Here is a 12,673-nt window from a genome sequence, read left to right as displayed (position 1 = left end):
CTATGGCCTGATCTGCAACCCAGACAAGTGCACAGATAGGGAATTGAACTGTGACCTTCTGGTTCATAGGTTGATGCTCAACTACTGAGCCACACCAGCCAGGCTGTCTTTTTAAAAAATAAATATATATGTGCTCAGCTGTGGGTGGACCTGAGAGGGGGTGGTGAAGGTTGGAGAAGACAGACAAAAGAATAAAGCTGGGGCTTGGTGGGACGCTGCCCTCTGATGGAGAGACAGCGCCACAGCCTGCAATCATTTATTTTATAGCCAGGTTCCACAAGGCAAAGTAAGGTCAAGATGTTTACAATGTTCTCTCAGATTTGGAATCTACTCAATTGCATGCACCTGATCAAGCTTTATTGCTGCACCTCCCACAACCTATATCACTTAGAGTCAGTGTTTCCCAAACTTCTCTCGTGATGAGAATCACCTGATGGAGTTGTTAAAATACAGATTCCTGAATCCCAACTAAGAAGTGCTGCCTCCTACACATCTCTTACTGGGGATCAAGTCCACAACCCAGGCATGTGCCCTTGGCTGGAATCAAACCTGGGACCCCTCAGTCCACAGGCTGACGCTCTATCCACTGAACCAAACTGGCCAAGGCTTGATCTTCTTTTTTAAAATAAAAAAGAGGTTGGCCTGAATCCTTTGAGTTTTCATATGATTTTAGGATCAGCTTGTCAATTTCTGCAAAGAAGCCAGCTGGGATTTTGATAGGGACTGCATTGAATCTTTAGATCCATTTGGGGAGGATTGTCATTTTAACAATATGACACCCACCATTTTACTTTTGTTTTTCTACACCTGTTTTTGTTGTTTCTCTATTCTCCCTTTACTGCTTCCTATGCACGAAGTGACTGTTTTATAGTATAACATTTTAATTCCTTTAATGGTTTTTTCAATATATTTTTTGAGTTATTTCCTTAGTGGTTACTGTAGGGCTGAACATATACATCTTACCTTAGAATCTACTTCAGATTTATTCAGCCTTAATTTTAATGACATATAAAAGTGTGACTTCTATAAGCTCATTTCCCCTTCCCCTTTTGTACAATTATTGTTATTATTGCGCTATTAATGTTGTACACACTACCTCTACATGTTGTAAAACCCCACAATGCATTGTTATAATTACTACTCCATACAATTAAATTGTTTGTCTGTTAAGGAAGCAGACAACAGAAGGGGGCAAGTATATATTTATAGAGTTGTTATGTTAACTTTCTCCTTTTGAGTTTCTGGTTCCCTTGATTAGTCTTTGTGGATTGATTATTACTTGGTGTCATCTCCTTATTCCAATACAACTTTGCTCCCTCCACCTCCTTTGTGCTGTTATGGTCAAATATATAAGCTATAAACCCAACAATACAATTAATATATATTGGATGTCACAAAAAGCATATACACACTTTGGATGATTATAAAGTCAGTGTTTATTAACATACAGTTCATCTTCAAAATTTAGAAGCATCTATAAAAATTAATCTTTTTAAAAAAATCAATCTTTATTGTTCATAATATTACAAAGGTTCCTCATTTCTTCCCCCCTCCACCAGGTTCCCACCCCACCCTCTGCCCTTTCCCCACCCCCTATTGTCCTCATCCATAGGTGCACAGTTTATGTTCAGTCTCTTCCCGCATCCACCACTCCCCTAATCTTTTTTTTTTTTTTTATCCACACCTGTTTTCAAACTGATGCCTGCCCTGGTCCAGGCACTGCTGATAATGGGAAGCATTGGAATCACAAACATCTGGAGTCATTTCACTCGGTATTTGTGTGCCCTCAGTTTGTCCACTGTTGCCGGTTTTGTACTGAAAAGTTTATCTTTCATGTATCCCCATAAACTATTTTAGTGGATAAATTTTCTCTGTTCAAAGCTTAGTCTGACTTCACCCATTATTTCAAGTCAGTTAAACCTGAAAAGGAGTGAAAATTAAGTGAATATACATTTTGGGGGGGGGAATACTGCCCTCCCCAAAAATGTATACCCACTTTGAATAATTATAAAGGCAGTATTTGTACTTCAACTGCGTTGGCAAACGTCCAGCAGCATTTTAGGATGAATTTCCCTTGTTCAAAGCTTAGTCTGACTGAAAAGAAGCATCAATTGGGCTATAACCTGTTGTGTATGCATGTTGTATTTTTATTCATCTGCTTTTTGAATAATTTAAGAGAGAAAAGAAGAAGCAGTACAGGTGTGCTTTCTTTTTATAATCACAGAATTACTTTTATCTGTGGTCTTGCGCAGACCAGGCTAGAGAGGACGCCATCCGGACGGCACTACCCCAAAGATCCATCAGGGGGCAGCAAAGCCCGTTTCTCTCTGGCGGGCAGCTAGCCTGGACTCTGGCTGGTGTGGGGCAAGTTAGAATCCCATTGATAGTTTCCCGGTGCAGCGACCCTCCGGCCCTCAGTCTTCTCACCTATTCCATGAGGCTAATAATAGGTCTCAGCTGGTAGGGTTGTGGTGAGATTTAAATGGCCTGTGATTGTTAGGACTGGGGAGGCAGGAGTCCTGCCCCTGCTGGTTGTGCCCCTCCCTGTGTGTGTGAACTCGGGGCTCTGAGCCTGTGTCCCCAAACTACGTGGAGTGAATGGTGGGTGGAAAGAGGTCCTGATAAACCCGGGGCTGGGACTGGGGCACAAATGAAGTGTCCCAGGGGGAGCATGAGATGGGCCTACGGAGAGTATATAGTGAGGACGGAAATAAAAGGGAGCTGAAACCGGCTTGGCTCAGTGGATAGAGCGTCAGCCTGTGGGCTGAAGGGTCCCGGGTTCGATTCCGGTCAAGGGCATGTACCTAGGTTGCGGGCACATCCCCAGTGGGAGGTGTGCAGGAAGCAGCTGGTTGATGTTTCTCTCTCATCAATGTTTCTAACTCTCTATCCCTCTCTCTTCCTCTCTGTAAAAAAAATCAATAAAATATATTTAAAAAAAAAAAAAAGAAAAAAGAAAAGAAAAGAAAAAAAAGGGAGTGGGGAGGAGGAGGAGGAAGTGGGGACAGAGAGCCCCAGCCTTGAGGCCTCGCACTTCTGTCTCCAAGGTCTTGGTCAGGGTGACCCACCCTGCAGCTGAAGCGGATGATCTAATGTTTGTTTTAAAGGCTTTTTTTTTTTTTTTTTTTTTTTTTAACATTGTGGCTCCCCACCGCACCCCTGACACACAGTCTTGTCCCAGTGCACCCCTCCCTTCTGCTCCACCCGGCCTCCACCGTGCAGGAATCCGAGCCGGGTAAGCTGGTTCTGGACCTTGGACCACAAGCCAGGCCCTCTCATGCTTCACCCACTCTTCCGTCTTGGCTTCTGGCACTGCACGGCTCACCTGGCTGGAGTCCTTCAGTCCCTTCCTCCTCAAAATGCCCAGACCACCCACTCCCCTGTACCCTCGCTGCCAACCCATTCAAACTCTGGCCTCCTGTCCCCGATTGTCCCTGCTCCCGACCCTCCCAAATTTATTCACTCACTCATTCATTCATTCACACCGAGGACACAGCCCTGATCGGGACAACCAAAACCTGCTGTCCTGGGGGGAGCTGACATGCAAACGGGTGAATAAATGAACAAAAACCAGATAAATAAGGAAAACATGCATCTGGGCAGAGGGATAAGTGTTAGGGAGAAAAGGATAGCGAAAAAGGGGTTCTGTGGGCTCTGCCCCTCCCCAGCTGGACCCTTTCCCCTGGGCTCAGCCTCACGAGGGGTGTCCCCGGGCGTTGTCAGAAGGGGGAGCAAGGCAAGCTGGAACCTCTTCCTTCCTGCCACTTCCCATCCCGGCCTCAGTCTCCCCTCGTAAGTGGGACCGCAGCGCCCTCCTCTGGGTGGCTTCATGGCTGCGGGAGGAAGCAGTGGCGGCTGCCCCTGCCCTGCTGGGCCCTGAACGCCTGCTTGCTGTTGTCAGGAACAATACGATTGTTTTTTGGGCTCAGAAGAACTGGTGGCCCAGAAAGAAGCTCACTGCAGACTGATCCATTTACCTTTCAGCATAACCATTATTGCTTGTCTCATTTTTTATTCTTATAAGTATATTTCCAGTAGGACATGATGTCACTCATCTGGGGGAAATGGTGAACAACACAGACTGAGGAACAAGAACAGACCCAGAAATAAGGAGCCATGGGTCAGACTGTCGGACCTCAGAGGGAGGGTGGGGATAAAAGGGAGAGATCAACCAAAGGACTTGTGTGCACACATATGAGCCTAACCAGTGGTCAAGGCCAATAGGGGGTGGGGGCATGAGTGGAGGGGGGGATTGGAATGGGAGGTTGAGGACAGATATGTGATACCTTAATCAATAAAGAAATTAAAATAAAAACAATACAAAACAAAACAAAAAACATTACGATTGTTTTGGTTCATGGTCCACCTCTGAATAAAAGCTCCAACCATTCCATTTCTCTCCTATTCCCTGTGGTTGCATATACTTTATTTTTGTATGAAGCACCTTTTAAACACTATTAACAGATACAAAATTCAACAAAAGGTAAAAGCTACAAACTAAGCCCCCCTTTTTTGCTGATCATGGCTCCCCAGTACGCCTTCCCAGTGGCCACCAGAGGAACAAGTTATTCACGTTTTGTTTTGTTTTTTTTGTTTTTTTAATATATCTTATTGATTTTTTACAGAGAGGGAGAGAGATAGAGAGTTAGAAACATCGATGAGAGAGAATCATTGATCAGCTGCCTCTTGCACACCCCCTACTGGGGATGTGCCAGCAACCAAGGTACATGCCCTTGACCGGAATCGAACCTGGGACCCCTCAGTCCGCAGGCCGAAGCTCTATCCACTGAGCCGAACCGGTTTCGGCCAGTTATTCACATTTTGCTGCAGAGAGAGTCTACACAGAGGCAACCGACATCAGCTCTTCTCCTGGCACACTAACCCTGTCCGAGTGGATGTGCTTCTCACTTCTCCCTCACAAAGTCTCCCCACGCTGTCAGCTTTGTGCCGCCGTGTTCTCTTGCACAGCTGCCCACCATTTCAGGCTGAGAATGGCCATAGTTTTCCAGCAAATCCTCGTTAGCAGGAAGTCAGGCATGTAGGTCGTTTCCGGCTGGCTGCTGGTACAAACAGTGCTGAGGTAAATAAATAACCCTGAAGAGATGTCATTCCCGGACGGCTCACTGGCTTACAGGAGACTCCGGATGCCCAGGGCCACTTCCTCAGCTCCCGGCCGAGCCACTGCCACCCCTCACAGCAGCAAATGAGGATTTGTTCCCACACACCCTTGAGGACACATTGAGTCATACCTTTTATCTGTCAGCGTGATGGGTAGAAAAGGGCCGCTCGTTACTCCTTCCTCTTCTTCCTACCCATCTTTTCAACTTTATCCTATCTAAAAAAAAGGGTGATATGCAAATTAACCATCACTCCATCACAAAGATGGCGGCGGCTCTCACATAGGTGTTTCTCTCTCGCTCTCTCCCTCTTCCTTCCCCTCTCTCTAAAAATCAATAAAAAATCTTACATGTTCTTTCGGCGGAGCATTACCGCAGCTCCTGCTGGTGTGTTTCTCAGGTGGCAGAGAGGCAGATCGCCCTGCGCCCAGCCAAAGGCGCTTGAGGCCACGAGCAGGTACACAGCCCAGCGAGCCCAGCTGTCTCCCCGGCTGACTGGGAAGCTGTTGGCCACTGGCACGCCCTTCACCGCCTGGTTCTTGGTTTACGAGTCACCTCCACCCAGTGCCCTTGGGAGTCTACAAAGAGCTCCTCAGCCGGCCGGTGAGGCGCCGGGGTTGAGCATGAACCATGGCCAAGAGGTCACCATGGTCTGGTTCCCAGTCAGGGCACATGCCCAGGCTGCAGGCTCGATTCCCAGTGTGGGGCCTGCAGGAGGCAGCCGGTCAATGATTCTCTGTCATCATTGATGTTTCTCTCTCTCCTTCTCCCTTCCTCTCTGAAATCAATAAAAATATTTTTAAACAAACAAACAAACAAACAAAGCATATTAAAAAAAGAAGGAAAGCCTGTAAGGGCTCAGTGTTTCTCTAGCTACCATCTGAGATGGCTGTTTAGCCTGTCCACGTGCTATCACCTTAACCTTCAGCTTGGAGTTGCGTTTCCCTGAGGACCAATGCGGTTGAGCATCTTTTCCGCAGGCGACAGGCTCCGCCTCCACTTGGCCTCAGGAGTCACCGCATTCCGTGCTCCGCCTGTCCCCTCCGCTGCTCCTCCATCCTCACCCTGCTCCCCTCTCCTCCATCCTCACCCTGCTCCCCTCTCCTCCATCCTCACCCTGCTCCCCTCTCCTCCATCCTCACCCTGCTCCCCTCTCCTCCATCCTCACCCTGCTCCACTGTCCTCCATCCTCACCCTGCTCCCCTCTCCTCCATCCTCACCCTGCCCCCTCTCCTCCATCCTCACCCTGCTCCCCTGTCCTCCATCCTCACCCTGCTCCCCTGTCCTCCATCCTCACCCTGCTCTCCTCCATCCTCACCCTGCTCCCCTCTCCTCCATCCTCACCCTGCTCCCCTCTCCTCCATCCTCACCCTGCTCCCCTGTCCTCCATCCTCACCCTGCTCCCCTCTCCTCCATCCTCACCCTGCTCCCCTGTCCTCCATCCTCACCTGCTCCCCTCCCACCCCACCTCCTCCCTCCTCAGAGCTCTCTGCCTGGAGAGCCCGGCAGGCCCTGAGCTCTCTGTATCTCACACCCAGCCCTTGGTGCATTCGGTGGCTTCTGCCTAGAACACCCCCTTCTCTCCCTCCCCTGACTCCTCCTCATCCTCACCGCCCACACCATCGCCTCCTCTCCGAGCCGTGTGGGTGCCTCTGGCCGCCCCGGCGCCCTGCGCTGTCCCCATGCCACACCATCACCTGTCACCTGGCCGGCCCGGCACGCCCTCGGCCGTGCACCAGCTCCCGGATGAGCTAATGGGTGGGGTGGAGGCCTGGGGAGGTGATGGGCCTGACCGAGCTGCAGAAGGGCGGACAGTGAAGTGACCTTGGAACCCAGGGCTGGCTGGACATGCTGTGGGGCTGGGTGTTGGTGGAGCCTGGAGTGGCGATTGAGGGGTCTTTGTATATGAGGGGCCCTGGATGTGTATTCCGAATGCTGCCAGGGAGAGGCTCCGGGAGGCGGTGGGGGTGGGGGGTGGGGTGGGGGCACGGGGTGTCTCTTGCTGTCTCCGGCCATGCACACGCCATGAAGCAACACGAGATGCTGGCAGGACACTCGGCTCATCAGACTCGCTCAGTCCAAGCGCAGTTTTGGGTTCGGAGCCAAGAAGGTCGCCAGGGTCAGACTTCTCCCCAGAGCCCGCGCCTCCTGCCCGGGGCTCCCGCGGACAGAGCACAGGGAGGCCCGCCCGCTGGGGGCGCTGGGCGGCCTGGGCAAGGAGGTGGGCTCTGGACACCAGAGGCCTGGAGACAGACGCTGCCGGAGGGAGCGGGCGGCGCGGTGCCGGCAGCGGGACTGGCGCTCCTGCTTGGCTTGTAACCCCCGCCACCTGGCCTGCCGGGTCCACAGGCGCTTCAGCACCTTCGTGCGCCCGGCCGGGACCAGGCGCCTGGGCCTGAGCACCTCGTGCCCGCGCTGAGCCGCGTGGCCGCCCTTGATGCTGCCCAGCGGGTCAGCGCGCTCAGCCCGTCTTCTTGCGCACAGGAGGATGTGACGCAGTCCAGCTTCCTGCCGGGGCTCTGCAGCAAACTGTGGACCCTACGGCCTCAGCCCCCAGGACTGAGGCCCCTGGCAGCGCCGGGTCAGGGGCCGTTCTGCAGCGCCCACTCGCGGTCAGGGTGGCTCCGGAGAGCCTGCCCCTCCGGATGCCTCCGATGCCTTGGGCATCACTGCCTCCATCAACGCCTCGCCTCGGCCACTGTCCCCGCCCTTTGGAGGGCCCCTGCCAGAGCAGGAGCATCCCGGCGGGGACAGCACAAGCCGGACATCGGCTCCTGGCTCAGAGACAATTGACTTCATAGACTCCATCAGGAATGCTGGAGGAGCCCTGGCTGGTTTGGCTCAGTGGATAGAGCATCAGCCTGCGGACTGCAGGGTCCCGGGTTCGGACCTGATCAAGGGCAGGTGCTCGGATTGCGGGCTCAACGTAGCGGGCCTGCCAGGAGACATCTCTCCCTCTCCCTTCCTCTCTGGAATCAAGAAAAATAATTTTATTTTATCAATAAAAATTAAAAAAAATAACAATCAAACCACTGAGCCACGCCGGCTGGCTATTATTTATTTATTATTGTATTTTTATATGAACAACTGTAAACCTGCCTTGGCCCCACCCTGTATAAGAATATAAAGTGTATAAAAATGCAACTGAATTTTGTATATCAACCTTTTAACCTGTACACTTGCTAAATTCGCTTATTAGCTCTAGTGTTTGTCATAGGTGTCCTTGGGTTTTTTATGTAAGCAACCACATGATCTGCAGGCAGGCACAGTGCTCCTTCCTCCTGTTCCATCCAGAATTCTTTTATTCGTGTTTCCTGCCTCGGGGCCATGGGCGTCTAGGAAGAGGTGGTGAGAATGGTGCAGCTCAGCCTTTCACATGAAGTGTGATATTACCGGTAGATCCTTATCAGTTTGAGGAAATTCCCATTGATACCTAGTTGGCTACAAAATTTATTCTTAAATATGTTTGTATTGGCTTCAGAGAGGAAGGGAGAGAGAGATGGAAACTTCAGTGCTGAGAGAGAATCACGGAGGGTCACTGTCAGAACTGGAGCATGCGCCCTGACTGGGAATGGAACAGGGACCTCCCGGTTCATAGGATGATGCTCAACCGCTGAGTCATGCCAGCCGGGCCTATTTTTAAATCATGAATGGGTGTCGAATTTTGTCAAATCGTTCCTGCATCCACTGAGATGATCATATGGTTTCCTGATATTTTTTCTTTGCACTCAGCGAGGCTGAGCGTCTTTTTCTGGGTTTGAGAGCCACTTGTACTTCATTTTCCTAGATTCCTAGGTTCGTAGCCTGCAGTTCCTGACATTTTCTTGTTGCTTTCAGGAGTTGCTTATATAACGAGGATGTTTCTATCCATGTTTAACTTCTTATCCGTTTCCTTTGTTCACTCCTTGACTTCTGATGGGCTTTTTTTGCCAGTAGAAAAACTGGGGTGTTTGTGCCACTGAAGTTTCCCATTTGCTCCCGGGCTTTGCCTCCTCAGAAGGGCCTCATGGAGCCCTCACACCCCCTCTTTGGAGCTGAGTGCCACCTTTGTCTGCACCCTGCTTCCCTCCTGCTCAATTCACAAATGCCGAGGTGACCGTCACCCTGGAGCTGCTGGGGCCAGAGAATCCCCGTCCTTCCTCTGTGGGCAGCAGCCTCTGTCTCAGGGCACGGGATGGGAGTGAAGTTGAGGCTGGGGGGAAGCCCAGAGCCGATACAAGCATCTGCAAGGTGGATGGTGACAAAGATAGCTGGCTAGCTGGCGCCTTCCTAGGGCCTTCCTAGACCCCTGGCCCGAGGCAGGAATTCCACACCTCTCATCCCTCCGCCCTCCTCTCCCTGAACAGCTGTATAAAAGAGGTACCTAGGCCACCTTTTGGCGGGAACTTCCCTGGCCCAGCCTCGGACCAGCGAGCTCCGCCCGGGAGGGAGCGCAGGTTAAAACCTCCCCCCTTTTAATCGCCTGGATTCCGTATTTTGCTTCGCAAACCTCTCAGCTGGGACCTTACAAGTGTGTTTGTATTTCTCTCCACCAAAGCCACTCAGGAAGTGAAAGAAAAACACTAAGCCCCCACAGGGCACTTCCTGCCACAGCCTGCTGTGGCTCCCCTTTGCTGCGGCAGAACCCAAACCCTTTCCTTCCATCCTCGAGGCCCCACCGATCCCTCCAAAGAAGTACCGGCGCATTGTGCCTCTGCCACCCTGCCCTCCTCCGGAGCACTCTGCCCTTCCCAGGAGCACCCTGCCCTCCTCAGGAGCACCCTGCCCTCCTCAGGGGCACCCTGCCCTCCTCAGGGGCACCCTGCCCTCCTCCGGAGCACCCTGCCCTTCCCAGGAGCACCCTGCCCTCCTCAGGAGCATCCTGCCCTCCTCAGGGGCACCCTGCCCTCCTCAGGGGCACCCTGCCCTCCTCCGGAGCACCCTGCCCTTCCCAGGAGCACCCTGCCCTCCTCAGGAGCACCCTGCCCTCCTCAGGGGCACCCTGCCCTCCTCAGGGGCACCCTGCCCTCCTCCGGAGCACCCTGCCCTTCCCAGGGGCACCCTGCCCTCCTCCGGAGCACCCTGCCCTTCCCAGGAGCACCCTACCCTCCTCAGGAGCACCCTGCCCTTCCCAGGAGCACCCTGACCTTCTCCACCGCCCAGGCTTGCCTCCACACCTCCACATCACTCTCTGGCTAATCTTTATTTATATATATATATATTTATTTTTAATTGATTTTTTACAGAGAGGAAGGGAGAGGGATAGAGAGTTAGAAACATCAATGAGAGAGAAACATCGATCAGCTGTCTCCTGCACACCCTGAACTATGGATGTGCCCGCAACCAAGGCACATGCCCTTGACCAGTATGGAACCTGGGACCCTTCAGTCCACAGGTCATTGCTCTATCCACTGAGCTAAACCGGTTAGGACTCTCTGGCTAATCTCATCTGTCCTTGGAGTTTAGTATCAAAGTTGCTTTCTCCAGAAAGCCCTCTCAGACTCGGGGTCTCTCCTAGCAGCCTAGGCCCAAGGGCCACGGCAACAGCTCACGGGGAAGGGATTTCCTCACTGCTGTCTCCTGGTCAGAGGGCGTGTCTGCGGTGTTCCACTCCGGGTCCCGCACCCTTCCCGCAGGAGGTGCCCGAGGAGCATCTGGAAGATTGCATCAAAGTCAGCAAGTCATTTTTGGGCCAGGGCTTGTGATAGGATTACCAAGACAAAAGAGTCCGGAATCGAACCTGGGACCCTTCAGTCTGCAGGTCGACACTCTATTCACTGAGCCAAACCAGGCAGGACTCTCTCTCTCTCTCTCTCTCAAGTTCTCCTCCTCCTCCTCCTCCTCCTCCTCCTCCTCCTTCTTCTTTTTAAATAATAAATCTTTTTTGTTCAGATTATTACAGGTGTTCCTCTTCCCCCCCCCCCCCACATCTCCCCTCCACCTGATTCCCCACCCCACCCCATGCCCCCACCCCCTGCCACTGTCTTCATCCATAGGTGTAAAATTTTTGTCCGATCTCTTCCTGCACCCTTCAGACCACCTTCCCCCTGAGAATTGTCAGTCCACTCCCTTTCTATGTCCCTGACTTTATTATATTCACCAGTCTATTCTGTTCTTCAGATTTTTTATTCACTTGATTTTTAGATTCACTTATTGGTAAGCATGTATTTGATTTTTGTTGTTGTTCATAGTTTCTACCTTTACCTTTTTCTTCTTCTTCCTCTTCTTAAAATATACCCTTCAGCATTTCATGTAATTTTCTTTGCTGTTCATGATGATGAACTCTTTAGCTTTTTCTTGTCTGTGAAACTCTATCTGACTTCAATTCTGAATGATAGCTTTGCTGGGTAGAGTAATCTTGGTTGTAGGTTCTTGTTGTTCATCACTTTGAATATTTCTTCCCACTCCCTTCTGGCCTGTATAGTTTCTGTTGAGAAGTCAGCTGATAATCGTATGAGTGCTCCCTTGTAGGTAACTAACTGCCTTTCTCTTGCTGCTTTCAAGATTCTCTCTTTGTCTTTTGCCCTTGGCATTTTAATTATGATTGTCTTTTTAAAAAATATATATATTTTATTGATTTTTTACAGAGAGGAAGGGAGAGAGATAGAGAGCTAGAAACGTCGATGAGAGAGAAACATCGACCAGTTGCCTCTTGCATACCCCCTACTGGGGATGTGCCCGCAACCAAGGTACATGCCCTTGATCGGAATCGAACCTGGGACCTTTCAGTCCGCAGACCGACACTCTACTACTGAGCCAAACCGGTTTCGGCTTAATTATGATGTGTCTTGATGTGTTCCTCTTTGGATTCCTCTTGTTTGGGGTTCTGTGCACTTCCTGGACTTGTAAGTCTATTTCTTTCACCACGTAGGGAAAGTTTTCTGTCATTATTTCCTTCAATAGGTCTTCAATATTCTGCTCTCTCTTTTCTTCTGCCACCCCAAAAATCTGGATGTTGGTACGCTTAAAGCCATCCCAGAGGCTCCTTATACTACCCTCACACTTTTGGATTCTTCTTTCTTTCTGCCTCTCTGGTTGGTGTTTTTTGTTTCCTCATATTCCAGATCTTTGGTTTGACTCTTAGGGTACGTTGATCTACAGTTGAGTTTCTGTATATTCTTTATTTCAGACAGTGTATGCTTTTTTCTAACTGGTCCTTTTCCATTTTTTTATTTTTATTTTTTTGTATTCTCATTAAGGTCCTTGAAGGTCTCTTCAAGTTTCTCAGCGGTTTTTAGAAGATTCTTGAGTAACCTTATAAATGTTATTCTGAACTCTGTGTTGTCCAATAGTTTGCTTTCCTCCATCTCTCCCATTCGTGACATGCTTCTGTGTCATGCTTCCGCATTTTGGTTGCTTTCCTGGACACAGGCTTTATTGAAGAGAAGAGTACCACTGCCGGCTGCTTCCAGAGAGAGAGTGGAAGAGAGCGAGGGCCGGGGTACAAGCACCTTTAAGGGGAGGACAGGGAACCGGGCTTAAGGCACTCAGCACACGCTGATGGGTGGTTTCATGTAAGGCCTATGATTAGGGACCTAGGGACTAGGAATCGGGGGCTTAGGGTATTTGGCAGGTGC

Source organism: Pipistrellus kuhlii, unplaced genomic scaffold (genome assembly GCF_014108245.1).
Source record: "Pipistrellus kuhlii isolate mPipKuh1 unplaced genomic scaffold, mPipKuh1.p scaffold_m20_p_21, whole genome shotgun sequence".
Classification (NCBI taxonomy): domain Eukaryota; kingdom Metazoa; phylum Chordata; class Mammalia; order Chiroptera; family Vespertilionidae; genus Pipistrellus; species Pipistrellus kuhlii.
Note: the sequence above shows the minus strand (reverse complement) of the source record.